The sequence below is a fragment of the Chiloscyllium plagiosum genome, unplaced genomic scaffold, assembly GCF_037043375.1.
Source record: "Chiloscyllium plagiosum isolate Xiang-an unplaced genomic scaffold, Cpla_swu_hap1 HiC_scaffold_48, whole genome shotgun sequence".
Taxonomy (NCBI): Eukaryota; Metazoa; Chordata; class Chondrichthyes; order Orectolobiformes; family Hemiscylliidae; genus Chiloscyllium; species Chiloscyllium plagiosum.
Window position 1 is genome coordinate 6,523,629 of NW_028270186.1, and position 26,981 is coordinate 6,550,609.

At 40.0% G+C, this 26,981-nt stretch overlaps 1 long non-coding RNA gene across 1 annotated transcript in view; it reads left to right on the plus strand.

The window, feature by feature from the left end:
• LOC122543062 (uncharacterized) overlaps positions 1 to 26,981 on the plus strand; it is a 392,191-nt gene that overhangs the window by 231,220 nt on the left and 133,990 nt on the right. Inside the window, exon 6 of the long non-coding RNA XR_015754927.1 lies at positions 22,539 to 22,697. This is a non-coding gene — a long non-coding RNA (uncharacterized LOC122543062). The remainder of the gene's footprint in view (positions 1 to 22,538; positions 22,698 to 26,981) is intronic.

Genomic DNA, 26,981 nt, shown 5'->3' on the forward strand with positions numbered 1-26,981 from the left:
ATCAGGAAACAAAAAGAAACAAGACCCAATTCCAATCTTGACCAAGTGGTACAGTCATCTGCTGTTTCCATCAGAGATTAATTGCGACTGAGGAGTTGAGGCTTGTTTTACTCTTGAAGTTGTGACTTTGGTCAAATGCTTCATGAGAAGAAATCACATTCTCGTCTGCATCTGTATGTGATTGGCCCTGTTCTGCTCAATTGGGAAGTTTTGCCACTTGAAGCACAAGGACATGAGTTGAGAACACAAGCAAGTGAATTCAGAAAGTCACATCAGCACCTCCATCCTTCACTTTACATGACCACTCAACTTTTCATCTCAGGAATGTATTCATCTGCAGACATTATGATACCGTAGTATCATAGTGATTGTAGTACAGTGATTGTTTCACAGCATTTTTATTGATATTGCAGCCACGCACACAAATCTCATGAACTTGAAATTACAGTCTGACTGTTAATTTACAAATGTTTCATGTGCTTCAGTTAATACCTTGGTTCATAATATTAATTGATGCTATAATCCATTAAATGTAATGAAGGCCATTGCAAGTCATCTGATTTATGTTTTAAAAATTAAAACAAATTGCAAACTGAGATTGAGGAAACTGACCCGATGCAACTTTTCTTGAAAAACTAGCAAGTGTTTTCTCACCATGCCCTGGTGGAGGGCAGAAGCTTTGGCCATTTGCATATTCACAGAATCTGCCTTATGCTCACCATCTTTTTTGCAAAAGGACACTGCTGATTCTGAAGAGTTGCAATTAGGCTAAAGACTGAAATTGTGCAAATTAATCAAGAACCAGAAAAATCAGACTAATTAAGCTCAGCCTTCAGTCTTGCAATCATCCCCCTTAATTACATGTTAAAAGGAACAACTTCAGCGATAAGAAGTGCAGAGAAATCTGCAGAATTAATGAAACTCCAGCACAAAAAAAGGGAAGAATGGTATTTGTTCTGTGCATTCTATGTCGACATTCAGTGGAAGAACGGGAGAGGTGTTTTGTTCATTGGAATTCTGCATATCAGCCATTCTTGTCAACTTATAACTAAGATGGCCAGGACTGGCAGCTTAATGTTCCAGGGTACAGATGCAACAGGAAGGACATAAAGGGAGGCATGATAGGAGGAGGGATGGTGTTTTTGATAAGGGATAGCATTACAGCTGTACTGAGGGTGGATATTCCCTGAAATACAACCAGACAAGTTATTTGGGTGGAACTGAGAAATAAGAAAGGGATAATCACCTTATTGGGATTGCATTATAGACCCCCTAATAGTCAGAGGGAAATGAGAAACAGATTTGTAAGGAGATCTCAGTTATCTGGAAGAAGATAACTGATCTAATCTAATCTAATCTAATCTAAGATTAAGGTGGTTATAGTCAGGAATTTTAACTTTCCAAACATTGACTGGGACTGCCATAGTTTTAAGGGTTTCGATGGAGAGGAATTTGTTAAGTGTGTACAGGAACATTTTCTGATTCAATATGCGGATTTACCTACTTGAGAAGGCAAAACTTGACCTACTCTTGGGAAGTAAAGCAGGACAGGTGACTGAGGTGTCAGTGGGGGAGCACTTTGGCATCAGTGACCATAATTCTATTAGTTTTAAAATAGTGATGGAAAAGGATAGACCAGATCTAAAGTTGAAACTCTAAATTGGAGGAAGGCAAATTTTGATGGTATTAGGCAAGAACTTTCAAAAGCTGATTCGGGGCAGATGCTTGCAGGTAAAGGGACGGCTGGAAAATGGGAATCCTTCAGAAATGAGATAAGGAGAGTCCAGAGACAGTATATTCCTGTGAGGGTGAAAGGAAAGGCTGATCGGTGTAAGGAATGCTGGATGACTCGAGAAATTGAGGGTTTGGTTAAGAAAAAGAAGAAAGCATATGTCAGGTACAGAAAAGGCAGATCGAGTGAATCCTGAGAAGAATATAAAGGCAGTAGGAGTCGACTTAAGAGGGAAATCAGGAGGGCAAAAAGAGGACATGAGATAGCTTTGGCAAATAGAGTTAAGGAGAATCCAAAAGGTTTTTACAAATACATTAAGGACAAAAAGGTAACTCGGGACAGAATAGGGCCCCTCAAAGATCAGAGCTGAAAATGTGTTGCTGGAAAAGCGCAGCAGGTCAGGCAGTATCCAAGGAGCAAGAGAATCGATGTTTCGGGCATGAGCCCTTCTTCAGGAATTCCTGAAGAAGGGCTCATGCCCGAAACGTCGATTCTCCTGCTCCTTGGATGCTGCCTGACCTGCTGCGCTTTTCCAGCAACACATTTTCAGCTCTGATCTCCAGCATCTGCAGTCCTCACTTTCCCCTTAAAGATCAGCAAGACGACCTTTGTGTGGAGTAGCAGGAGATGGGGGAAGATACCAAACGAGTATTTTGCATTAATGTTTACTGTGGAAAAGGACATGGAAGATATAAAATGCAGGGAAATAGATGGTGGCATCTTGAAAAATGTCCATATTACAGAGGAGGAAGTGCTAAATCCCCAGGACCAGATTAGGTGTATCCTAGAACTCTGAGAGAGGCTAGGGAAGTGATTACTGGGCCTTTTGCTGAGATACTTGTATCATCGAAACACACAGGTGAGGTGCTGGAATACTGGAGGTTGACTAACATTGTGCCACTGTTTAAGAAAGGTGGTAAGGGCAAGCCAGGGAACTGTAGAGCAGTGAGCCTGACATTGGTGGTGGGCAAGTTGTTGGAGGGAATCTTGAGGGACAGGATGTACATATATTTGGAATGGTAAGGACTAATTTGGGATAGTCAGCATGGCTTTGTGCATGGGAAATCATGTCTCACAAATTTGATTGAGTTGCTTGAAGAAGTAACAAAGAGGATTGATGCAGGCAGAGCGGTAGATGTGATCTATATGGACTTCAGTAAGCTATTCAACAAGGGAGACTGGTTAACAAGGTTAGATCTCATGGAATACAGAGAGAACTAGCCATTTGGATACAGAACTGGCTCAAAGATAGAAGACAGAGGGTGGTGGTGGTGGAGGGTTGTTTTTCAGACTGGAGGACTGTGACTAGTGGAGTGCCACAAGGATCGGTGCTAGGTCCATTACCTTTCGTCATTTATATAAATGATTTGGATGTGAGCATAAGAGGTATAGTTAGTAAGATGACACCAAAATTGGAGGTGTTGTGGACAGAAAAGAAGGTTACCTCAGATTACAACAGGATCTTGATCAGATGGGCTATGGGGCTGAGAAGTGGCAGATGGAGTTTGTTTTAATTAATTGCGAGGTGCTGCATTTTGGGAAAGCAAATCTGAGCAGGACTTACACACTGAATGGTAAGGTCCTAGGGAGTGTTGCTGAATAAAGAGACCTTGGAGTGCAGGTTTATAGTTTCCTGAAAGTGGAGTCACAGGTAGATAGGATAGTGAAGAAGGCGTTCTGTATGCTTTCCTTCATAGGTCAGAGTATTGAGTACAGGAGTTAGGAGGTCATGTTGCTGCTGTACAGGACATTGGTTAGACCACTTTTGGAATATTGCGTGCAATTCTGGACTCCTTCCCATCGGAAAGATGTTGTGAAACTTGAAAGGGTTCAGAAAAGATTTACAAGGATGTTGCCAGGATTGGAGGATTTGAGCTATAAAGAGAGGCTGAATAGGCTGGGGTTATTTTCCCTGAAGCATTGGAGATTGAGTGGTGACCTTATAGAGGTTTGTAAAATCATGAGGAGCATAGATAGGATAAATAGACAAAGTCTCTTCCCTACTGTGGGGAAGTCCAGAACTAGAGGGCATAGGTTTAGGTTGAGAGGGGAAAGATATAAAAGAGACCTAAAGGGCAACATTTTCACGCAGAGGGTGTACGTGTATGGAATGAGCTGCCAGAGGAAGTGGTAGAGGCTAGTACGATTGCAACATTAAAAAGCCATTTGGATGGGTATATGAATAGGAAGGGTTTGGAGGGATATGGGCCAGGTACTGGCAGGTGGGACAAGATTGGGTTTGGACAACTGTTCGGCATGGACAGGTTGGACCGAAGGGTCTGTTTCCGTGCTGTACATCTGTATGACTCTATGACTGTATAAATTCTCTTCATGCAGAAAATTGGTTCAACAAAAGTTAGAAGGCATTGGAGGTGTGGGGTGAACGTATAATTGAGGCAGGTTTGAAGGCATGGAGAAAAGTGAGAATGGATGTTTTAGAGGAAGGAGTTCCATGTGCTGGAGTCATAGTAATTCAAGAAGTAGTTCTAAGGGTGCGGTGAAAAGAATGAGGTTGTCAGATATAGCCTGGCCTTGAGGGTGAGAAGAGGAAATTGCAGTTTGAGGACTTTGCCAAGACGGGAGATTCAAAGGAACAAGTGGGAGGTTGTGAGCTGCCAATCTTGAGTACTTGATGCCTGATAGTTTGAACATTCTGCCAATTGCCTGCTAAAACAACATTACATTCTCAGTTTTCCTTTTATCTTTAAGAAGTTGCGAAATGTAAAGTTACCGTAGTCCCACTCTCTCATTGGTACTGATTTTAACTGCAAGGTCACCAATATCTCAGGTAAAGAGAGAGGCTGAGAAGGAGAGTTGTTCATAATAACCTTCGCTCATGCATGAATTGAACCCACACTGTTAACATCATTCTGCATTGCAAATCAGCTACTAAGCAGGGTGGCACGGTGGCTTAGTGGTTAGCACTGCTGCCTCATAGCACCAGAGTCCCAGGTTCAATTCCAGCCTCAGGTGACTGTCTGCGTGTAGTTTGTATATTCTCCCTGCGTCTGTGTGGGTTTTCTCCAGGTGCTTCGGTTTCCTCCCACAGTCCAAAGATGTGCAGGTCAGGTGGATTGGCCATGCTAAATTGCCCACAGTGTGAGGTACATTAGTCAGAGGGAAATGGGTCTGAGTGGGTTGCTCTTTGGAGGGTTTGTGTGGACTTATTGGGCCGAAGGGCCTGTTTCCACACTGTAGGAAATCTAAAACTAATGCACATAGCAGATAAATCTATTTCTCTTAATGAACAGCACAAGCAGCCTACAAATGATGTGTTAAATAACATGTATGCCTATTTAGGTGTTTCATATCTTTAAACTTAAGCCTGTCATGTTGCTTTAGAGTTCAGTACAATACTGATGAATTGTAACATTACTCGGAATGGAATCCTTGAAATGCCAAACCCCAAGGCATCATCAGCCTACTCTTCTGTTTTATGGAGACATTTTATTCTCATCACAGGACTATTCTAAGAAAACTAAAAGTTCACCCAATGGTCTGGCCAAAATTTGGATTACAAAACACAAACAGGGAAGATATGCCGAACTCTTCTGAATTATTGATCAGACCCCAGCTGGAGTATTATTCCTACCATGATATGTGAGGTAATGCTGGAAAATGTGTGCATATGCAAACTGCACTCTTAGGCCATCTTTTAACAGCACCATGTTTTGGGAACACAAACTGAATTTTTTAACAGCTTTAAGCTGCCTACCTCATTTCTGGAGTCAAGAGCTGTTGAATGAAATGCTTTCCTTGGGTCTAATCTCTATTTATTGAGCCAGAGGGATACACTGAAAAGCATGGCCTTCCTCTCAATACCTAGGTCTCGGGAGAGATGTTAAACCACTTCATCATTGCAGAGGCTCAGAGTATTATGTTTTTTGACAGATAATGTCAGTGGTGTCTTTACAGTCCAACAGGTTTTTGTTGCACAAATCAAGCAGAAATGTGTTCCCAAAGTGGCAACATGACATGGTGCCTTCGTAAAATCTTATCCATTATTTGAACAAAAGCTAAAGTTTTCTACATCTCAAGTGAGCAATAGTTGATCTATTTCTGAATAGTTATTTTTCTTTTCCAAAATTCACACCCACTATAGATTCTTGAGCACAATTAGCTCTCTGCCACATTCTCAAGTGTAAGTTGTTGATTTCAGTTTGTAAACAGCAACCTCCCTCAGCACCACCCCATTAGTCACCCATATATGGTCCTCATTCTAAATTCATAAATAAGCGCTCAAGGCAGAATGATTCACACTTCTTACACACAGGTTTATTGATAACATCACAATCAGTCCCCGGGCAACGATCCCAATTTTTTCCAGTTCCAGTTGGGACACCCAAATTATTAACCTCCCGGGTCAGGAAGGATGGAATTGGCTGCCTTATTCATTCACCCACCCCCTCAGTTGGTCACAACAAGAGCAATTAAGAAATAATCCTTGCCCAGTGGCTTCTTCGAAATCACATCAGGTTAACCAATTTAACCAGGCTATATTGAGTTAACAAAAGTGTGATGTTCATAATTAAACACGAGACAAAGTAATAATGCAACATCCAAGCACACACCTTCGGAATTAGAGTGGAGTTCAAAAAGAGATACAAATTAAAAGACAAGTCCCTGAGTCATTTATGAAAAGCTGGGAATTGGTTGGTACCAGCCATACTGATGTTGCCAGTTTGGCAATCGGGGAATCAAGAGTCATGGGAAAAAGGCAGAAAAGTCAATGTGAGGAAGGTCAGATTCGCCATGATCTTGTTGAATATTGGAGCAGGTTTGAAAGTCTGACTGGCCGAATGCTGTACCTGTTCCTTGTGATCTTATAGAAGTTGGATTTGAGATTCTTGAGGATGGCGCGGTGGCTCAATAGTTACTACCGCTGCCTCACACCATCAGGGTTCGATTCTATCCTCGGGTGATTGTGTGGAGTTTGCACATTCTCTGAGTGTGTTTTCTCTCGGTGCTCTGGTTTCCTCTCACATTCCGAAGATGTGCAGGTGAGGTGGATTGGCCATGCTAAATTGTCCCCTAATGTCATACATGTGTAGGCTACGTGGGTTAGCCATGGGAAGTACAAGGGTAAGGGAAGGTTCAGTATGGACTTGAGGAGCCTATTGGCCTGCTTCCACACTGTAGGGATTCCATGATTCTTGACTGTGCAGGGCAGTTGAAAGTTTTTTGTCTTAGTTCTTTTTCATGAAGGCTGGCTGGCACTACTTGCAGTGAGAAAATGTCTTTTCCCTTTCTTGAACCACTTGCAGGGGTGTTCCTTTATTTTACTGCATTGCAGGGATGTTTAAAAACTGTTGTCAAGCTGTGAGCTTCACAGCACAAGAGTCCATAAACTAGTATGTCATGGCACTGACACACACAGATCACTTTTGTACATCATTCTGAGTCAGTACAACACATCTGCAGGTGATGGCTCCTTGCTGAGATGGGGCTGAGATGAGCCTCTTGTTATCTCTTCCGTTTTGAGACTTTCTGTTTGAAGTTTATTTGACTCCATCAAGGCGTAACATTCCATGTCCACATGGGACCCTGTCAGACAGTCACTGAATTTACTTCACTTTTTAAAAACACACAGTGGAATTAAACATACAGGGTGTCCATAAGTTATCTGGGGTTCTGATACATTGCCATGACAGCAAGCATATGAGTACATGCAAGGTCACAACCTCCCATGCCCAACTTACATGCTGCAATTAACAAGTTCAGGACACTAAAATTAAACTGTACTACGTGGATTTATAAGCCTCATTTACAGGTAGAGTCATCTCACAACTTGTGAGGGAAGTGATAAGTAAAGTCACCGGAGTCTTATCAGACCATGGAGCTGCTCTGTCACTGGAGAGAGAGATGAGTGGTAGTCATCTATTGCCATAGTCTTACCAGATCATAGGACTGCTGTCTCATTACTCAGAGACAATTGGTGATAAGTTTAACCTGAAGGTCACCGTGCCTCAGGTGAGGTTAGAGGTTGAGAAGGAAGGTTCTCCATGGTCACCTCAGCCTCTGCTGTTGGCATCACTCTGCACCACAAACCAGTCATTCAGCCAACTAAGCTAACTGACCTCTTTTGAGAAAAGTAATAGTTCATGGAATAAAAGAGACAAGAGCACCATGGTCACAAAATTGGTGAAGGATCAGAAACAAAGAACAATAGTTTTCCCAGGATGGAGGAAGATTTCTCCAGGGGTCAATATTGGAATCCTTGCTTTTCCTCATAGTTATAAATGATCCACATGTTGATGTGCAGGGCACTGTTTCAGCATTTGCAAACAATAAAATACCTGGAAGAATGGTAAACTTAAGGCAAACACTGCAGAAGTAAAAAATACCTTGATAAGTTAAATATGGAGAAGTGTAGTTTGATACACTGTGGGACAAAGAACATGGAGAAACAGCGTAAAATAAAATGGAGTGCTTTTGTGTAGGATATGCAGGAGCAGAGCGTGCTGGGTTTAAATGTACATAAGTCAATAAAAGTGGTAGAACGTGTTGAGACAGCAATTAATAAAACATGTCATATTCTAAGCACAGTAAATAGTATCATAGAGCTCAAAAGCAAATAGTTTATGCTGAATGAAGAGTCTGATGAAGACATTAGCTTGCTTTCTCTCCATAGATGCTGCCAGACCCGCTGTGATCTCCAACACGTATTTTTTTTCAGTTCATAGTTTCTTCTGAACTTGAATAGTTCACTGGTTAGACAGCAGCTGGACTATCACCCAGACAGATTTTGGAACCACACTTTAGGAAGCACATGAATGCATTGGAGAGAGTGTGGTAGAAGTTCTAGGAATGTAAAATTCATTTGTGAAGATTGATTAGACAAGTTGTGACTGTTGGAGATGAGAAGGCTGAGGGAAGATTTGATAGAAATTTTCAATATCACGACAGTCTGGACAGAGTAGAAAGGCAGAAACCATTCCCACTCATAAAATCATTGAGAACAAGTGGGCACAGTTTTAAAGTGTTTTGCTGAAGAAGCAAATGTGAGGTGAGAGAAAACATTTTCACATGCCGAATACTGTGCATTTGGAATGAACTGCTGGAAGTGTGGTGCAGACATATTTAGTTGAGACATTCAAGGAATCATTGGATTTACATAAAAGCAATTTACAGGGTTGTCAGGAAAAGGTAGAATTTTGGCACTGAATTAAAATGTTCAATGAACCAGCACAGACATGATGAGCTGAACAGCTTCCTGCTGCACCATAAAAATGCTATGATGCTGTAACTAAAGGTCAAGTTGTGCCCTAGAACACACCATCTATCTAAAACTGGTTTTGTGTTTGTTTTTGTGACTGGGGCAATCTGATATCAACGTCAGCCATCCATTCAAGAGCTTTGGCTGATGAGAATGAATTGTTTCAATATCACCAGAATGTCTACCTCAGTGCAAGAATTCAGTTGGAAAACTAAGTACAATAGGAGGACCAAGAGAAGGTTGCTGTCTCTTTCCTTAAGCATCAGCAACACTGACATTTAATGAACCCAAATGACGAACTCCAGATTTCAATCTTCCATGGAAAATCTGCACTACCCTCAACTGCTTGAGGACAAACCAGGGAATATGTGCCGAATAGCTCCACAAATGGTGAGGTACAGTTCAAATTGTGACTGTGATTATCCAAGTCAGGCCATTACCTGCATAGTGAACTCCTGCAAAAGGAGGTATGTGTCAACTCAAGAGGCACTTAACTCATTATTTTCTTTCTCCGAGTATATCTCTCCTTGTGGACCAGGTAAACGACCCTCAGTTGGGCCTCAAATTATCAACATTGACTCCCTGTCCTCTCAGTTGCAGGCAACCATGCTACTGCCCTTCCCTCCTTTGCCAAAATGGCAGGATTGTATCTTGACATGGCTTCCCAATGTTTTACAGGAATCTCTTCCTCCTAGCTTCACTGTCAGCTCAGTAAAGCCTTGTCTGAAGTTTACAGTTTGAAAGATTGAATGCTGAAGGCTTCAGTTAGCTGCAGAAACTGAGAAGTCTGCAATTGCTGTTCCTTGAGAAGAGAAAGTTAAGGTGGGACTGAATTGAAATATTGAAACTTCCAAAGCATTTTGTGTGAAATAAAAGCAAGTCGAATTTTTATTGGCATGAGAGTCTGTAATGAGATGACACAGATTTGAGATCATTGGTGGAAGAACCAGAAGGGAATTAAGAGATTGTATTTTCATGCAGCATGTCACAATGTTCTGGAATGGTCTGAAAGAGCAATCGGAGCAGATCCAATTATAACTTTCAAAAGAGAGTTCGATGTATACTTGAAATGAAGACTGGAATAAGATTAATTCAGTAGCTTTATCAAAGATCTCACAGGCAAAAACAGTGAATGGTTACCTTTTGAACAATTCTATGATAATACAAGATTTTGATTGAATTTAGATATGTCTCAAACTCAGAGTCAGCTTTGATCTGTAAGATGATACCAACTAAAGAGTATGTTTGTCATTCACTAAGCTTTCATCCTATACAAAGCCATATCTGCAACACAAGTTTTAGTGAACTCGAAGAAATAAGCTTTAATATGTTACTGGAAATTAGCAGACCTCTCAGTATGGCTTCCACTAGCTCAAGTGTGGGAAATGGTATTGTCTGAATCCACAGAAGGGTATGAACAGAGATGGACCAATTCATCAAAGTTATAGAAAATTGTCTTTTTTCATCAAGACCACCAGCCCTGCAATAATCTTCTGAATACATTCACCAAATGGTGTGGCACTGGCGAGTTGATTTCAGGTTGGAATTCTGGTCTGTGTCCAGTGAGTTGATATCAGCCAGGACAGCAGTGGTTTCTTGATGAATGAGGGAGGATGGAAATAAAAATGTCCTTTTATTTTCCAGGCTTGAGTGACATTCATTAGCTTTTTTTCCTGAAAGGTACACATTTGTTCTTGTGGCTGAAGATCGAGCAGCTTGTTGGCACAGATACGCACAGAAAAGTGGCAAAGGTTAGGGCAAGTTCAAAAGGTTACACTTAAAAGATCTAGCTGGTATTTGGTGGTCTGCTCATCAGAGAATGGAAAAAAATTATAAGAGCAAATGTTTTTGATTCACAAAGTGTGAAATTATAAATTCACACTGATTTTTAACTCCTAATGATTGAATTTGTTCATTTCCAGTTCCATCCTGAAGTCACTATCATGAGGTTATCATCTCCATTTAAACATGGACCTTCCTGCTTCCAGAAGATCATGAAGCTTCTGTTGAACTGTCACATGTCTTGGAAGCTTTGACTTACTTTTCCCTCTTCCAAACTGACTCATTTTCTTTACAACAAAGGAAATCAGTAAGGGATTCTCCAGAGTCTGTGGGATAGTAAACTGCTTTATTAAGGCAGCAATTGAAAGAAATGCCTTGATTTTTTTCCGTGCCTTTTAAGGGGTCAGGATGTCCCAATGCATTGTAAAAGCAATGAAGTACTTTTGACTTGGAACCACTGATGGATTTTTGTACTGTTTTTATGCAACAAGCTCCCACAGTTGGAAATGTGTTATTGATTGAATAGTTCATTTTCAGTATTGTTCCTCGAGAGGAAAATATTGATCTGGACACCGGGTGGATCTCCCTTTCTTGATCACACAATAGTGCAGCAGGATCTTTTGTGTCCTCTTGTGAGGGCAGGCTTTTAATCATCTTATCAGAAAGAAATATCTGGTGCTCAAGTCTCTGGCAGGGAACCAACAACCACAAGCCACTGACTGACAGGCAAAAGCCATTAATCCATGGGATGCACAATCTATCAGCAAGCTGTTAGGACGTGCTCTCACTGTTTGTTACCTACTAAGTTTCTTTAATGCTGAAATCCTAATTTTGTTTTCTGCTTGGGTCGGTTGGACAGGTACTGAAATCGGATAGAGATCAGAAGGAAATGCCTGGCATTAAATTTTTTGCATTGTTTTGAATTGCTGTGTATGAATTTGTACATGCAATGCATCAAAGACAACACATACACTTCAAAACTGTCTAAGCGCATTTTTAAAATTAAAATATCCTAACTCTGCAGCTATGCTCTTGTAATTGAGCACTGTGTTTGCATTGTGATGAAGTGACTTGTAAGAAAAAAAATTGAAACAAAATACAGTGTCGCAGCTCTCATCTCTTACATCTTTAAGACTCTCCCCAATCCCCAACTATGTCGTCTCATGCACACACCATTCCCCATAACTTCCTGGCCAGTCAGGGTCTGGGACAGGATGGGGAGGGGTTTACATTAGAGCCCAGGACATGAGACCTGCTGTGCTTAGGTCAAGGTCCAAGGCAAGGCCAGGGGCTTAGACCGTGAATAGCACTGGGCCCATGATTTCTGTTCCTGCCCCGATGCCATCCTCGGCCCTTCCAGCCATCCTGTCGTGGCATTTTAGGGGCCCAATTCCAGCTTAGTGAGAAATCATGTTTATACCTGCTCCCCCACCAATCATCCCTTGTCTTTAGATACTTTATGTCAACTCACCCAAATCCTCAGGAAAACATGAAAAGCCATGTTGAGATGAAATAAACCAGTTTCTAAATATCTATTGCAGTTTTTATTTTTAACAATAACACTCTCATCCAGAAAGACCCAATTAAATGCTTGAAAGTTTGTTTCACTAATCTTATCCCTCGTAAAAGCAGGCATTTGAATTCTTAGCCCTCAAACATCCTACGACCACATGGAGCTATCAATCAAACTGCCAACTGACTGTGTGATAATGATAGATTGTGGAATCAGACATGGGGCAACAATCCTCTCATCAAAGGTTGTGTCAACAGAAGGAGTGAAATAGCAAACATTGATTTTGTTTAAACTGTAAACTGTTATCTTCATAAATTTAAAGGATATGAAATAAAGTGCCATGCAGAACATTATAGTTCCAAGTAGTTTGTCCACATATTATGCACATTTGTGTCTGTATTGACCACTCCTAAAAGGCATTTTCTCTTCCCCCAAACCCGATCCAAAAGGGTACCCCAGTTCTATCAGGAGTTCTGGTAAGTTTAGAATTGCTCCTGAAGAATGAGTCACATTTCAGACATTTTAGTAATGGAAATCACATCTGACTGCAGGCAATTCCATCTTTACAAGTGCAGCTGATTCCCTGAGTTTTGGACATGAAAGTGACAATATGCCTCCAATCCAAACCCCTGGTCAAAATGGTGATTGCTGCTTTTGGCAGGTGGACATCTGGACTCAAAGCTCTGGCTCCATTTTGGCAAAGCCAGGAGAGCTTGCCAGTCCAAGTGTAATTGCAGGCCTAAATACTTTAAATTAAATTATTGCATTTGCATGTCAGAATGCCTTTCTTTTTATCTTGGTTGCATGTTTGTGATGGGAAGCTTATTGCACCATTGAGGTGTCCATGCATTAGTTGATAGTACTTTGAAATGAATTTTGAAGCCTGTTTAGTCATATTTCTTCCTTGCACAATTCTGCATGTGTGGCACCTATTTATTGTTTTATGTCCAGTCTATCTCATATTTCCTTTCAGTCTTTCCCCATGAGATTTTCATATTGACTATCACCTTGTTGTCATTTGACAGTGTATCTTTCAAGTCACCATGAGCAACAGGAATAGGGGGAGGCCATTAGTTTCTTGAACCTTAACCAACCTTCACTGAGTCAATATCTGATCTCAGACTCAGCTATAAATTACCAGTCTTTCCACAAGTTCCTAAGACCTTTGGTTATCAAGATATATCGATCTCAAATTTAAAATGAATAATTAATGTACCAAACATTCCTATTTGTGGAAATGATTTCTGTCCCTCTACCATTCCTTGTCTGTTGAAATGCTTCCTGGATTCAATCCTGAATCATCTACTTCTAATATTTAGAATACACCCTCTGAGTCCAACATTCCCCCAACCAGCAGAAATGATTTCTCTGTATCTACCTTATCCATTCGTAATGTCTGAAGAACTTAGGCAATATCAGCCCATAACCTTCAAATTTTCTGAGGCTACAATTCAGTATTACGTCACAAGATCAGAAATTGCTCAGGAGGTCAGGCGACACCTCTGGAGAAAGAAACACAGTTAACACTTCAGTTTGATTAGCTTGTATCAAAACTAATTTGTGCCAACTCCGGTGATAATTCAGCTCTTGGAACTGAGAGGCAATCATGATAAATCTACCATGCAGCCAGAGTCGACTGGAAAATACTTGCTTCTCTCCATTTGGAATCGGAATGAAGGAGCTTGGATCTGAGGGGTTATTGCCCTCTCATTGTTCTTGCTTTTTGAGCACAATTGGAAATCTGTGGAAATTTTCTGCAAATGCATTAACCAGTCCACAACCAAAGGAAATAGCTGAGTTATTTCTCTTGTGTCCTTACACCCAAAGAACGATTTTATTTTGAAGTTTAGTGCTTTACTGTGCGATGATTAATTAAAATTATTTGGTGAAACTAATGAGATTTTGCCGACAAACCTGTCACAATTCATAACTTTTAAAGAGCCACGACTTCACAAGAACTTGTCTTGCTTTTGTGGTTCCAAAGTATTTTAAATGCAAGAGTAGGAGTACAAAGAAAATTTCTTTGAGAAACTAATGCTCGTGGCTTTATTGTTGACAGTTGTTAAATCAAATGAAAAGCTTTCATTAAAATCATTTCAGAAGCTTTTTCTTTTAATGAGCAGCACCCACGGAGCTGTTTAAAATAAATCTCTGTTTTTTTTGAGTCTCCTTCCCCTGTTACAAGACACATACATCAGTGGGTAGTGTGAAACTTTTCAGGATGCAGACGATTCTCTTTCATTTTTCTCTCTATCCTCTGCTTTCTTTCTGTTTTTCTTTCATTTCTCTCATTTGCTCACCCCTCACCTCTCCTTTATGTCTAATTTTTCCTTTCCTCCTCATCTTTTTTATTCCCATTTTCCTTCTTTGATTATCTCCCCTTGCTGACACCAGGAATGGCTGTGGGAGATAATGGGTGTGAAAGCTGGTGCTCTTTTGCACAGAATTCACTGAGGGTTCTTTTTCCTTCTCGAAGGAATAACACAAGCTGACAGTCCAAAGAATCATCTTGAGAATGGTTCCTTCACAGTGACTGAAGAGGATGAAAAATAAATGTAGTGTAAGGACAGACCAAAACATACCACTTTAATGTTAATGCCGTGAGTGTTGAACAAAATATGCGTGAGGTGATACATTGTGGAAAGATGTGCAATAACAGAAATAGACAGCAGTGTTTAACACCAAACACATTAATGTTACATTCAGAGTTTCCATGAAATGTGCAAAAAATAATAGCTTTCAATTTCCATTTTAAATCTGAATATGATTTCAATTTCAGTCTGGCACTAAGTTCACACCTCCCTGTAATACCGCCGTACTGCCAGATGAAGGCAGTAGAAACTAAGGAACAGTTCATTCAAGGTTATGAGTGGATCGAGAGATCTATCAGACCCCACCTCGCAACGAAGCCATACATTTCTCTCTTCACAAATGTGAATCAAAGAAAGATATTCGTAGAAATACGAAATGATGCGCTGAAAGAAGTGTGGAAAAAGTATTTGAGTGTGCGGGGGATTCTTGATGGGGTCTGATCGCTGCCTGTTTTATATGCCACGTAATTTTATTGTCAAAATATGAAGTGTTAAAAGGATTAAGACTCCGTTATGTGAAGTTTAGCGTGTTATTATTTAACTCATGACTGTTTCTAAAATGAGTATCACGTAGAATTACATCCTCAATGGATTAAAATTTACTCTGGTAACTGGCAACAGCATCTGAGTTAAATTTGCATGACAGGGAAGTAAACTTTTGAGTTTGCGTAACACTAAATAAGTCATATAATGTATTCTTAGTGCTGTTGCAGGGCACAAAGCATTTCACAACTAATTCGTTATTTGTGATGCGTTGTTACTCTTGTCACGTGAGAAAACATCGTAGCCAATGTGCACACAGCAAGGTCCTGCAAAGAAGCATAAAAATGGTTAATTTACGTTGGAGATGTTTAATGATACTGACCAGGAAGATCAGATTGCTCTCTTGCTCTTCTTTGAGAAGTGCCACATTATCTTTGAAAGTGACCTGAAAATGCAAAGTTTTGTTTCAAATATTTCACCCGAAAAACAATCATGTTGATAATGCAGCACTCTCGCAGTATTCCACTGGGTCAATTATGTTCAGAACCATTGCAGACGGTGGTTTCCTATGTTGAAATGTTTGATAAATCTTGCAAGGCTTTTGTGGTTATTAGTAACAGGATGCATTCGCAGAATGGTTGCAGCAACCTGGACCTGTTGCTGGAGGAGATGAGCAGCAGACCATGACAATCTCACGTGTTGAAGATTGCACACTGCATCAAATACTTTGAACCGTAGAAATTGCATGAGATGATCTGATGTGCACGGTGAATCGCTTCGTTAGCTGCAAACTCTGAACCAGATGTCCCCTTTCAGATAATCGAAGAACAAATTGTTATAGCTGCACGTTACAAATTTTTTTATAGAAACTGTGGAACCATATTGTTTTCTCTAAGAGGAAGGCATTCAGACATGAATGAAATAAAGAACTTGTGTTTATATTTTCTCCTTCACGACCTGAGGTGGTACCCGGGCTCATTGGAAATTGAATCATTGTTGTGATTGTAAGAAACGCAGCGGATGGTTTTTTCCCCCTTTCTCCTGCAGGAATGCATATCAATAGTAACCTCATGGCCATCTCCATTCAAGACAATGCTTTCCTCATACCCATTCCAGCAGGAATCAACAAACCCTAATTTTCCCTCTCTACCCCAGGTCTAATTGTCACATGAGTGTTGCTGATGCCTGAGAGTGACATTGCAATGGAGGAGTTTTTGGGAACAGGATTGGTCCATGAGAGAGTAAGTAGGAGGAACAGGAATGGACCATACCATACCTTGAATTTGTTTCACTGTCCATTGCAATTGTGGCTGATTGTCATCAGCACCACTTTCCTGCCTGATCCACATGTTTCTTTATGTCTCAAGAAGCCAATAATCTATCCATGTCATCCTTGCATATACTGAATGGTAGAATATCCCACAATTGTCTTGGTGAGAGAATACCAAAGGTTCACAACCCCAGATGTGAAAAAAATGTTTCTTCATCCCAGTCCTAAATCAGTGACCTCTGATCTTGTAAATTTGCCTCCATGTTTTAGGTTCCTAGCTTGAGGAAACAACCCCTCAGCTCCTTCACAAACTTGTTCATTTCAGTTAGGTAACTTGTCATTCTCCAAAACTATATAAATGTTGTTTGTTCTTTGAAGAAATACTCTGCTTTTCTATTTTTATCATCCCAAAATTGCAAACAGGTATATTGAACATATGCCACTTACAGCTGGATCTGCTATAGCGCCTCAATCCAATTCAGTCATGTATTTACTTTTTCTTAATCCTACCTTATGTTTCTTGTCAATTGCAATCCTCTCTTGTATTCGATAAAGTAGGACTTGCGAGAAACAACAAAGATTCTAAAACCGTTAGCTGCAGTTACTCAAAGCCAGACTTTACAACTTGGAATCCTTCATCAAAGAATGATTCAAATCTGACAACAATCTACGCAGTTTATTCCTGTTGAAACACGTTTGATACTCTCGCTGACAGTAGGGTTTCAGTGGCATGGGACAGGGAGCACTGTTATTAAATTACTGAGAACAATAACAAGATCTACTCAGTGTTTTCAGATTTAATAAATGAAGTGGGAGAATCTGGTTATTTATGAAGACATATTCTGATTTCACAATGTTCATTGTGGGATTGCATCCGCTAATTCCTTCAAACTCCACATTGGTTCACATTTCTCTTGAGGTCTGTCTTTCATTGCTTGAGGCATATTTGTAGAGCAATGCTTAATAACAAAATCACAACATATCACTATTTGTGAAATGTTGGCTGAACCTCTGTTAATCCTTTGCAAGATTACCAGGAATTATTCCAGCTCAAACTAACCTGACAGAAATTCCCCAGAAACACGTTATTGATTGACCGGCAGAACAAACATTACCTCTCAATCGCACTTCTATCTTGCACCATGTTGCAGAGCTAAATGTCATGCATAATCAACACAGACTGATTCAAAATGTTAAATGTGCACTTTTTTCTTTAGCCCACTCACCTTTTGCTGTTCACCTCATCTGTTAGGGTGACACAATGTTCCTGGAGTTAAGCAAGCAACTTATGCTTGAGCAGATTTTGCACTTTTACCATGTATGTGACTGCCTTGGGATGCAAAACAGATATATTCAAATAACAGGGGTGATGACGCTTGCTAAATTTTGAGAATAAAAACTAGCAGATGATTTCCATGAATTTGTTATCATCACAAACAAGGGTATACATGAGCTGTGTTCAATTCTCATTTACACAGCACAAAGGGAACCCTTTGCTACCTTATTGTTATTTATTCCCAACAAACCATAGAGAAATGAAGAATGGCTAGTTAGAGGTAGTCCTATATGAAGAGTGCTTTGCAGTGTGAAGAATACTTACTCATGATTTTACAGCATTAACTGCGTAACTTCTCTTCCATGGTACATTGTAGAAATATTACAGAAAGGGAAAGGAAATCAAATCAAGCCAATGGGGAATATAATGTTATCTCTAAGTTAGTGAATCATCTTCTATTGCTTGAATTTGTCTTACATCCTTCAAATCTCAGTCTGTGTTCTGAAATTTTCTGCACTGAATTCATTATCAAAGTGCGAGATGATGTGTTTTGTTGGAAGTTATACTTTGCTATACTGTACTCAAATAGATTGTGTTATATTTACGATCATAGTCCCAGATTATCTGTGGACATATTAAACTTGAATTTCAATATGTGTTCTTTTTCAAATCAAACTGATTCAGCCAAAATAAGTGCAGATGTCAATTCAGCTCCTCTCTGGAGAAAGATAGAGCCTGGAATGTCCCATGGGCTGAAAAATGGCAGATGGAGTTCCATCTGGATAAATGCAAGATATTACATTTTGGTACAAAAACAAGGATAGCGGTTATACAATTACTGGTAGGGCTTTGCGGAGTGTTGTAGAACAGAGGGATCTAGGTGTGCAGGTACTGTACATAATTCTTTGAAGTTTGCGTCACATACAGACAGAGTGGTTGAAAAAGCATTTGGCATGCTTGCCTTCATTGCTCAGTTCTTTGAGAAGTTGGGAGGTTATGTTGGGGTTGTACAGGATATTGGTGAGGCCTCCTCTGGAATACTGTGTCCAGTTTTGGTTGCTTTTAGTTATAGGAAGGATGTTATCAATTTGGAGAGAATTCAGAAGAGATTTATCAGGATGTTGCCGGGTTTGGAAGGTTTGAGTTATAAAGAAAGGCTGGATAGGCTGGGACTTTTTTCACTGCAGCGTAGAAAGTTGAGAGGCGACCTGATAGAAGTTAATAATATACTGAGAGTTAATGGTAGTTTTGTTTCCCTAGGATGGGGGATTTCAAGACTAGGGGACACATTTTTAAGGTGAGAGGAGAGAGATCAAAAAAGACATGAGAGGCAAATTGTTTACACAGAGGGTGGTTCATGTGTGGAATGAACTTCCTGAGGAAGTGGTGGATGCAGATACAATTGCAGTATCTAAAAGATATTTGGATAAGTTCATGAATAAGAAAGGTTTGGAGGAATATGAACCAGGAGCAGGCAGGTGGGACTAGTTCAGTTTGGGATTATGTTTGGCATGGATTGATTGGACTGAAGGGTCTGTTTCCACACTGTCTGACTCTATGAATCCATGTGCTGAGTTTGTCCAGCACTTAAAAAATTTCTGATTCAGTTCTCCAGCATCCAGTATTTTGTTTTTATTTAAGTTCTTACTTCTATAATACAGGAAATACAACAACCCATTTAGCAAAGCAAGCTCCCATGAACAAAAGTCTATAATGACCAGATAATGACAGCACGATGGCTCAGAGATTAGCACTACTGCCTCACAGTACCAGGCACCCAAGTTTGATTCCAGCCTGAGGTGATTGTCTATCTGGAATTTGTATGTTCTCCCCATGTCTGCGTGGGTTTCAGCCTGATGCGCTAGTTTCCTCTCACTGTTCAAAGATGTGCATTTTTGCTGTGTTAGCCATGTGAAATGCAGGGTTACATGAATAGGTAAGGGGCTAGGTCTGGGTGGGCTCTTCAGAGGGTTGGTGCAGACTCGATGGGCTGAACAACCTCTTTCCACACTCTAGGGATTATATGATTCATGGAGCTTTCTTTTGGGATGTTGTTAAAGGTCTGAACATTGGCCTGGATACTGGGGTTAATTTCCCTGGTCTTCTTTGAAAGAATGTGATGTGATCTTTCACATCTGCTTGAAAGATCATAAGATGTCAGAACAGAAATTGACCCACCAGCACATCAAGTCTGCCATTCAGTCAGACCTTGGCTGATCTGATAAACCTCAGCTTTCCTGCCTTTTCCCACAACCCTTGAATCTCTGACTGATGAAATATCAGTCTATCTTAACCTTGAATGTACGCAATAGCCCAACCTCTATAGCCCTTTGCAGCAAAAAAGTTCCTAACATTCACTAACCTCTGAGAGAAGAAATTGGTCCATATCTTTTTCCTAAATGGGTAATCCCTTGTTATGAGATTATACCCTTTGGTCCTGGACTCTTCCACAAGGGGAAACAACCATTTCACATCCCCCGTCATATCCCCAAAGAAGGTAGCATGGTGGTTCAATGGTTAGCACTGCTGCCTCACAGTGCCAGGGACCCTGGTTCGATTCTCGCCTCAGGCGACTGTCTGTGTGGAGTTTGCACGTTCTTCCTGTGTCTGCATGGGCTTTCTCCGGGTTTTCTCCCACAATCCAAAGATGTGCAGGTTAAGTGAGTTGGTCATGCTAAAATTGCCCCTAGTGTAGGTTATTAGTCAGGGGTAAATATAGGATAGGGGAAAAGGTCTGGGTGGGTTACTCTTTCGAGGGTCGGAGTGGACTTGTTGGGCCAAAGGGCCTGTTTCCACACTATAGGGACTCTAATTCTAATCTTGTATGTTTTGTATTGACACAGGGTAAACCCCTCTGGGTAATTTAAACCAGCAACACAGAAAAGATTCACCCCGTGTTGTAATCTTTTAAATTCGAGAAGCAAAACTCTATCCCAGAGGTCACTATTTAAACTAAAAATTAACAACTTTATTCTTTAAGAGCAACAGAGAGTCTTATAACCAACTACTATTTACAATCCCTTTCTCTTAAACCTATCTTTTATATCCCACTCCACAATACTAATCTGGGAAAAAGTCCTAATTCAGACTTACAAAAAATTCAACTTCCAAAACCAGACAGCTGTTGAATCTTCTCTTTGTATCTTCCTCTGCAGATTTTTCTGTCGTCTTTTCGATGATCTGCTGTGCAAACTTCTTATTGACAGGTATCTTCCAGAGAGCTGTTCTGCTGGCAGTCTGTACTTGTTGGTGGCTTGACATTTCTCTTCCTAGCTGATACCCCCGAAACACTATCATTTCATTGGATTTAATATTATCAAATACTAAATTCAAATGTGATTGGATTTGGTATCTTGGGGCATAATTTAAACTGATTGGCCGAATTTGAAGTTGTTTTTGTTTCACGGCAACCCAGAAGCTGCTATTTGTTTTGACCAAGTGTTATATTGTTACCTTGTTCCAGACTCTCTGTGCTTTGTCCTTGCTAGATTTTCAACTCTTTTAAAGGTGCAGTACCTCTACAACTTCATAAGAGGTGCAATAAGATTGCATCTCGCACATCTAAATTCCAATGTGTACAGGCCCAAACTACTTAACTGCTCCTCACAAGACAGGTCCCTGGTACCTGAGAATGAACGTTCTCTGATTTGCGCCTTTTAGCTTTAGTTAAATCTCCCTACTTTTATGCTCCATTCCACTTGCCTTCCATATTACCCACTGAACATGTATGCTAACTTTTTGTGATTGTCACATGAGGATTCCCAAATCCCTCCTTGCTATAGATTTCTGATCTTTCTCCACTGAAATAATATTCAGGTCCTCTATTATTGCCATCAAAGTGCATATCCTTACATTTTCACATATATGCCAAATTTTAGCCCACTCATTTAACCTGTCTCTGTCCCTCTGTAGACTCTTTATGTTATCTTCATGATTTGCCCTAACACCCTTTTTAGGTCACCCATAAACTTGACTATAATATATTCACTTCTCTCATCAATTCATGAATATAGTTGGGCTTTGGTTGAATGCCTGAATGTTTTTTTCTCATGTGTCTCCAAATTTTGAATTATGTCACTTGATCCATGCCTTGAGTGCTCTCCCTGAAGGCAGGTTCCAGGCTTATTTTCTGATGATGCTTCATTTTGACTGAATTGCCTGTCTTGCCTATTTTGGTGAGTGATGGATTTGCCATTTCCTTCCACTCTCAGTGGAAATGCAACGACCACAGATTCCTTTTCCACCTTGAACAGAGCAGGAATTGAACTTGCGCCATTGGCATTATTCTGAACAACACACTTGCCACCAAGCTAATTTGTGACACTTGTACAATAATAAAATATTGGTTCATACAGCATGCAATCTCAGTTCAAGAATTATGTTTACTACATTTCAGCTCAGCAATGCATGTCACTGTTCATTTTATGATTTAGTTTTGAGAATTACTGAAATGTGATTAATCTCAGTCAAGTGATATTAATGAATACTAATGCTTCTGAAAGAAGATGCATAAGTTGGAATTATTTTACAATGATTAGGTACAGGATTCTGTTTTCCCACCCTGCTTTCCAGGATACTTTGAAAAGACTTCACTGACACTCTGTCAAGATTTATGCCAGACATTCTCTGTTAACTGTACCGAACAAGAGTGAATGTTGTGTTCCTCTACTTACAGCAGCCATCAGAAGACAGGGAGTGTTGAGTGCTTGGCATCCTGCCAGAGGACCCCTTGATCTGCAGGACGGATGGTAGAAGAGAGCTCGTGCAGAGGAGAAGGACAGAAGGGTGAAGTGGCCTCTTCCTGCCCTTCGGATGTTACATTCTTGTTGTCAAAGTAAGTGTACCAGTTGTAGACAAAACTTTGTGAAGCAATAACATGGGTTCTGTATTTACCGATAAGACCATAGACAGTGAGTCAGTTCTGCTGTAACACAGTAGTTCCATTCTCCTGCAATCCAGTGTCCTAAGATAATCGCACAACAGAAGCAACATTTCAACTAATGGGGCCGGAATTGCGCTGTAACCAATACACTTTTTAAAACTTTGTGCTTTAGAAATAGTGTCCCCAATTTGTCAACCATGTTCTAGCAAGTTCGTGTTGATGAAATGCGTGTTATAGCAGAATGATCTGGAGTTAATTGGGAGACAATTATACATACCTTAGTCTTATTGTTTTTGTCCTAGACTGATGACAAGCCATGCGATGAACACATCACATCATATTGAGGTGAGCAATGATTGACAGCAACTTAAGATATATTTCTTAAAGGTATATGCAATCATACTTCATAGGATATGGACGTTCTTTCTCCAGCACGTCTTCTCACCCACTTTTGGAGGTATCCTAAACAGACTGGTGTGTGCCAACCAATGAAATCCAAGCTTCAGATGTGGTGAATGGTGCCCACTTATACTGCTCCATGTGTCCTTTTGGTGTTGATTGCTTACCCTTGTAGCTATCTTTTTGGCACTTTGAGGTAAACTTTGGGGTCATCTAAAATTGGAACCAAAATTTGGCCTTCAAATAGACTTTCAAGTAGATGGATCTAATTATCACTGAAACAAAAAGCATTTTCTTTCACAAAAAGAAATCCAAGTGTGCATCTGGGGATTTTAACCCGCTGTCAACCACATGTCACCCTTCAGCAATGACATCACACAAAGTGGACCATATCTATTGCAGGCAACACAGCCAAGCTCCAGAAATTTTTCAATGACTTTCTGCTCAAATGCAAATTCAGCATTGCTATCATTGCATTTTGTTAACATTGACACTTATAGTGGAAAGTGGGATCAATATATCAATGAGAATGAAAATGAGATTGTCTTGATTGCGGTTAAGCACAAAATGAATTGGACTTGAAATGAAAACTGATGTCAGTCCATGTTGACTTCATATTCAGGTTTATATCTGTGTAAACATCCAGCACTGTGGAGTTTGAGGCTGGGCATGGGTGATAGGCCCTCAAGTGACACATGGCCACAAGTAGTGCAACCCAGGTTTACTCCAAAATTCTCATGATGAAAATTGATTTTTTAAACAATATTACAGTAGAAATAATTGAAAATGAATAAATTTCAGGTAAAATGCATAAAATTCTCCAGCACATGAACAGACCATTTGGTCCAATACGTCCATGTCATTGTTGATGCTCTATGTAAGCCCTCAATCATCCTACTTCTTCTGCTTTCTCTGCCTGGAACTGACCGAGCCTCAATTTAAATGCATCTTTGCTCTTCACCTACATTATGTTTGTAGTCAATCTCAATCGCCGTTTGATGTTCATTCTGTATTAAAGCTGACACACTGCAAACTGCCTTTCACGTGAATGAGCAGAGCCATCCATTTCTCAGTCATCCAAAAGTCAACCACAAAAACCACAACTTCCATTTATAGACCTTGTTTTAAAATCATTGTAATTTGTCCCACATCACTTCATTGAGCCAAAAGCAAATAAATAAAGAGAAGTCAGGTGTAATTGCCATGAAGCTCCTTGGATTATTTCACTCTGGTAAATGTGATGTAAATTGCAACTTAATTTCATATAATTTTACGTTGTCCATTATTCCAATTCTAAATTTCCTTTGTGTGCCTGTAAAGTATTTTGCTATTTGTTTGCCATCCATACTATTGTTTCATTTTTATGTTACGACACAGGATAAACCTTCCTGCTTAATTTAAAACCAACAAACAGAAAAGATTTATCCTGGGCGGTAATCTGTAAAAGTTCGAGTGGCCAAGAACAATTTAAGTAAATATTAACCACTTTATTTCTTAAAGTAATACAGAGAATAATTAAGTGACAACTATTCACAAGTCCTTAATCTGACCTATCTTTTACCTTCCCTTCTATAATACTAGTCCGATTAAACTCCCAATTATGATTTACAAAACAACGCTTCTTATCTCAAAACCAGGCAGCTTTCTGTTCTTCTATATGGATCTTCCTGCAGCTTATTTTATTCTTTTTAGGGATTTCTGCTTCACAGGTTACTGATCGAAAAAGGTACTTTTAAGAGAGCTGTTTTTCAGGCAGTCTTTTACATGCTGGTAGCTGGGCAGTTCTCCTCCGACTGTTCGATTTTACCCCGGTCTTATACGCCAGAGTATCGGATTGTGTCATTGGCTTTTAAGATTGTCAATATACTCAATTCAAACATGATTGAAATTTGGTATTTTTCCGGGTATAATTTAAACTGGTTGGTCTCATTCGAATCTGTTATTTTTGTTGTAACTAGGAAACCAGCAACTCCAGTAGCTGCAGCACGTGTTACATTGGATCTTATTGAGAACTTTTGGTGCTTTCACGTGAATGAGCAGAGCCATCCATTCCTCAGTCATCCAGAAGTCAACCACAACTTCCATTTATAGACATTATTTTAAAATCACTGTAGTGTGTCCCACATCACTTCATAACACCCACATCTTCAGAACATTTGTTAATTTCTTCATATTCTCTTTATCTTGCTCTTCCCTCCTCTGCGTGCGGGTATGTTCTTACACACACACACACAATTACCTTTTAATAGAGTTAAAAGCTAGCAGTGACATTACCGAGTGTTCTTAATAAGATATCATGTAACATGTGCTGCAGCTACTGGACCTTTTGTTTGGCAAAGCTTTGGACAGATAAGATGCCAAGTTTTGTTTCTCCCCAGTCAAATCACTCAAACTTGAACCCCTAAATCCCAATATGTGTTTGTTCACATATGTGGGATGCTCTTTGGAGGCTGGTGTGGACTGATGGGCCAAATGGGCCAAATGATTCTATTTGGAGAAGAACCGAATTTGATATAAGTTGGGTTTCATTAATAAGTAATGACACTTCACTTTTAATATCTTTAGTGTAACTGATTATTTCAGTGAGTGTGCAATTCCTGCTGCAATAGCAGGTTCTTTAATTATGGTGGTATGATGTTTGCTCAAACCAGGAACCTTGTGGCTTCATTCTATGAACAAGCATTTTAGTTTTCTGACATTTAAATAAAATAAAAATGTTATTGGTCTCCACAGAAATCATGACATAATGTAAAACACATTACTGAAACAAGCTGATGATCACCAGATGATCACCAACCAGGGATCAACAAGGTCAGCGGAAAGAAATGACATTTGAGTTCAGAGTTTCTGATCCATGCTTAGAGTGAGTTCTGTTATTTTACCATTTTAAATAAGCTCTAAACTTCCTCGGAATACTACTCAAGAGCATTAATTAATTTTACTGTTTGAACACCCATAATGTTGCCCATGCCCCAACCCCGAGACCCTCATTCTGTGAAAGACCAAGACTATCAACTCATAATGTGATCAATAACTGAAAGAAATAGAAGGATTGATACTGTACCATATACCTCCTATAGCTACCTCTGTTCAGAGTTGCTCCATGTTGCAGTTTTCCCTTTCTTCTCTCAGCTCAATCTCTTCTCAGGCTCTGCATCTAATCCCTCTCTTCAACCCATCCTGTCTCCTGTCTCTCACTGAAACTTCTGCATTAGGTCCACTTGCCTGCATTAAGTCCATATCCTTCCAAATCTTTCCTGTTCAGGTACCAGTCCAAATGTCTTTTAAATGTTGTAATTGTACCTGCATCTTCCACTTCCTCCAGCAGTTCATTCCACTCATGAGCCATCCTCTATGTTAAAAAGTTGCCCCCCCGGGTCTCTTAAATCTTTCTCCTCTCAGCTTAAAAATGCCCCTTCCTTGGGACTATTTCTTCTTCACTTGTCATTGGCTTTCCAGTGATGAAAAAGTTGTTCAGGAAAATTAGTTGAGATTGCCTGGTTTCAACTTGCATGATTGAACTTTGAGATCTGGACTTTTGATTCAGTGGGTGTCGTTGTCACTTAGACTTTCACATGAACAGATACAAGCAAACCTTTCAGAGCAACGTTAAAAATCACACAACACCAGGTTATAGTCCAATTGGTTTAATTCCTTCATCAGGATGAAGCAGCGCTTTGAAAGCTAGTGCTTCCAATTAAACCTGTTGGACTGTAACCTGGTGTTGTATGATTTTTAACTTTGTCCATCCCAGTCCAACACGGCATCTCCAAATCACTTCAGAGCAACTTCTTTTACATTATCAGCTGCTTGGTACTGTCTCTGTTCTCCGTTCTC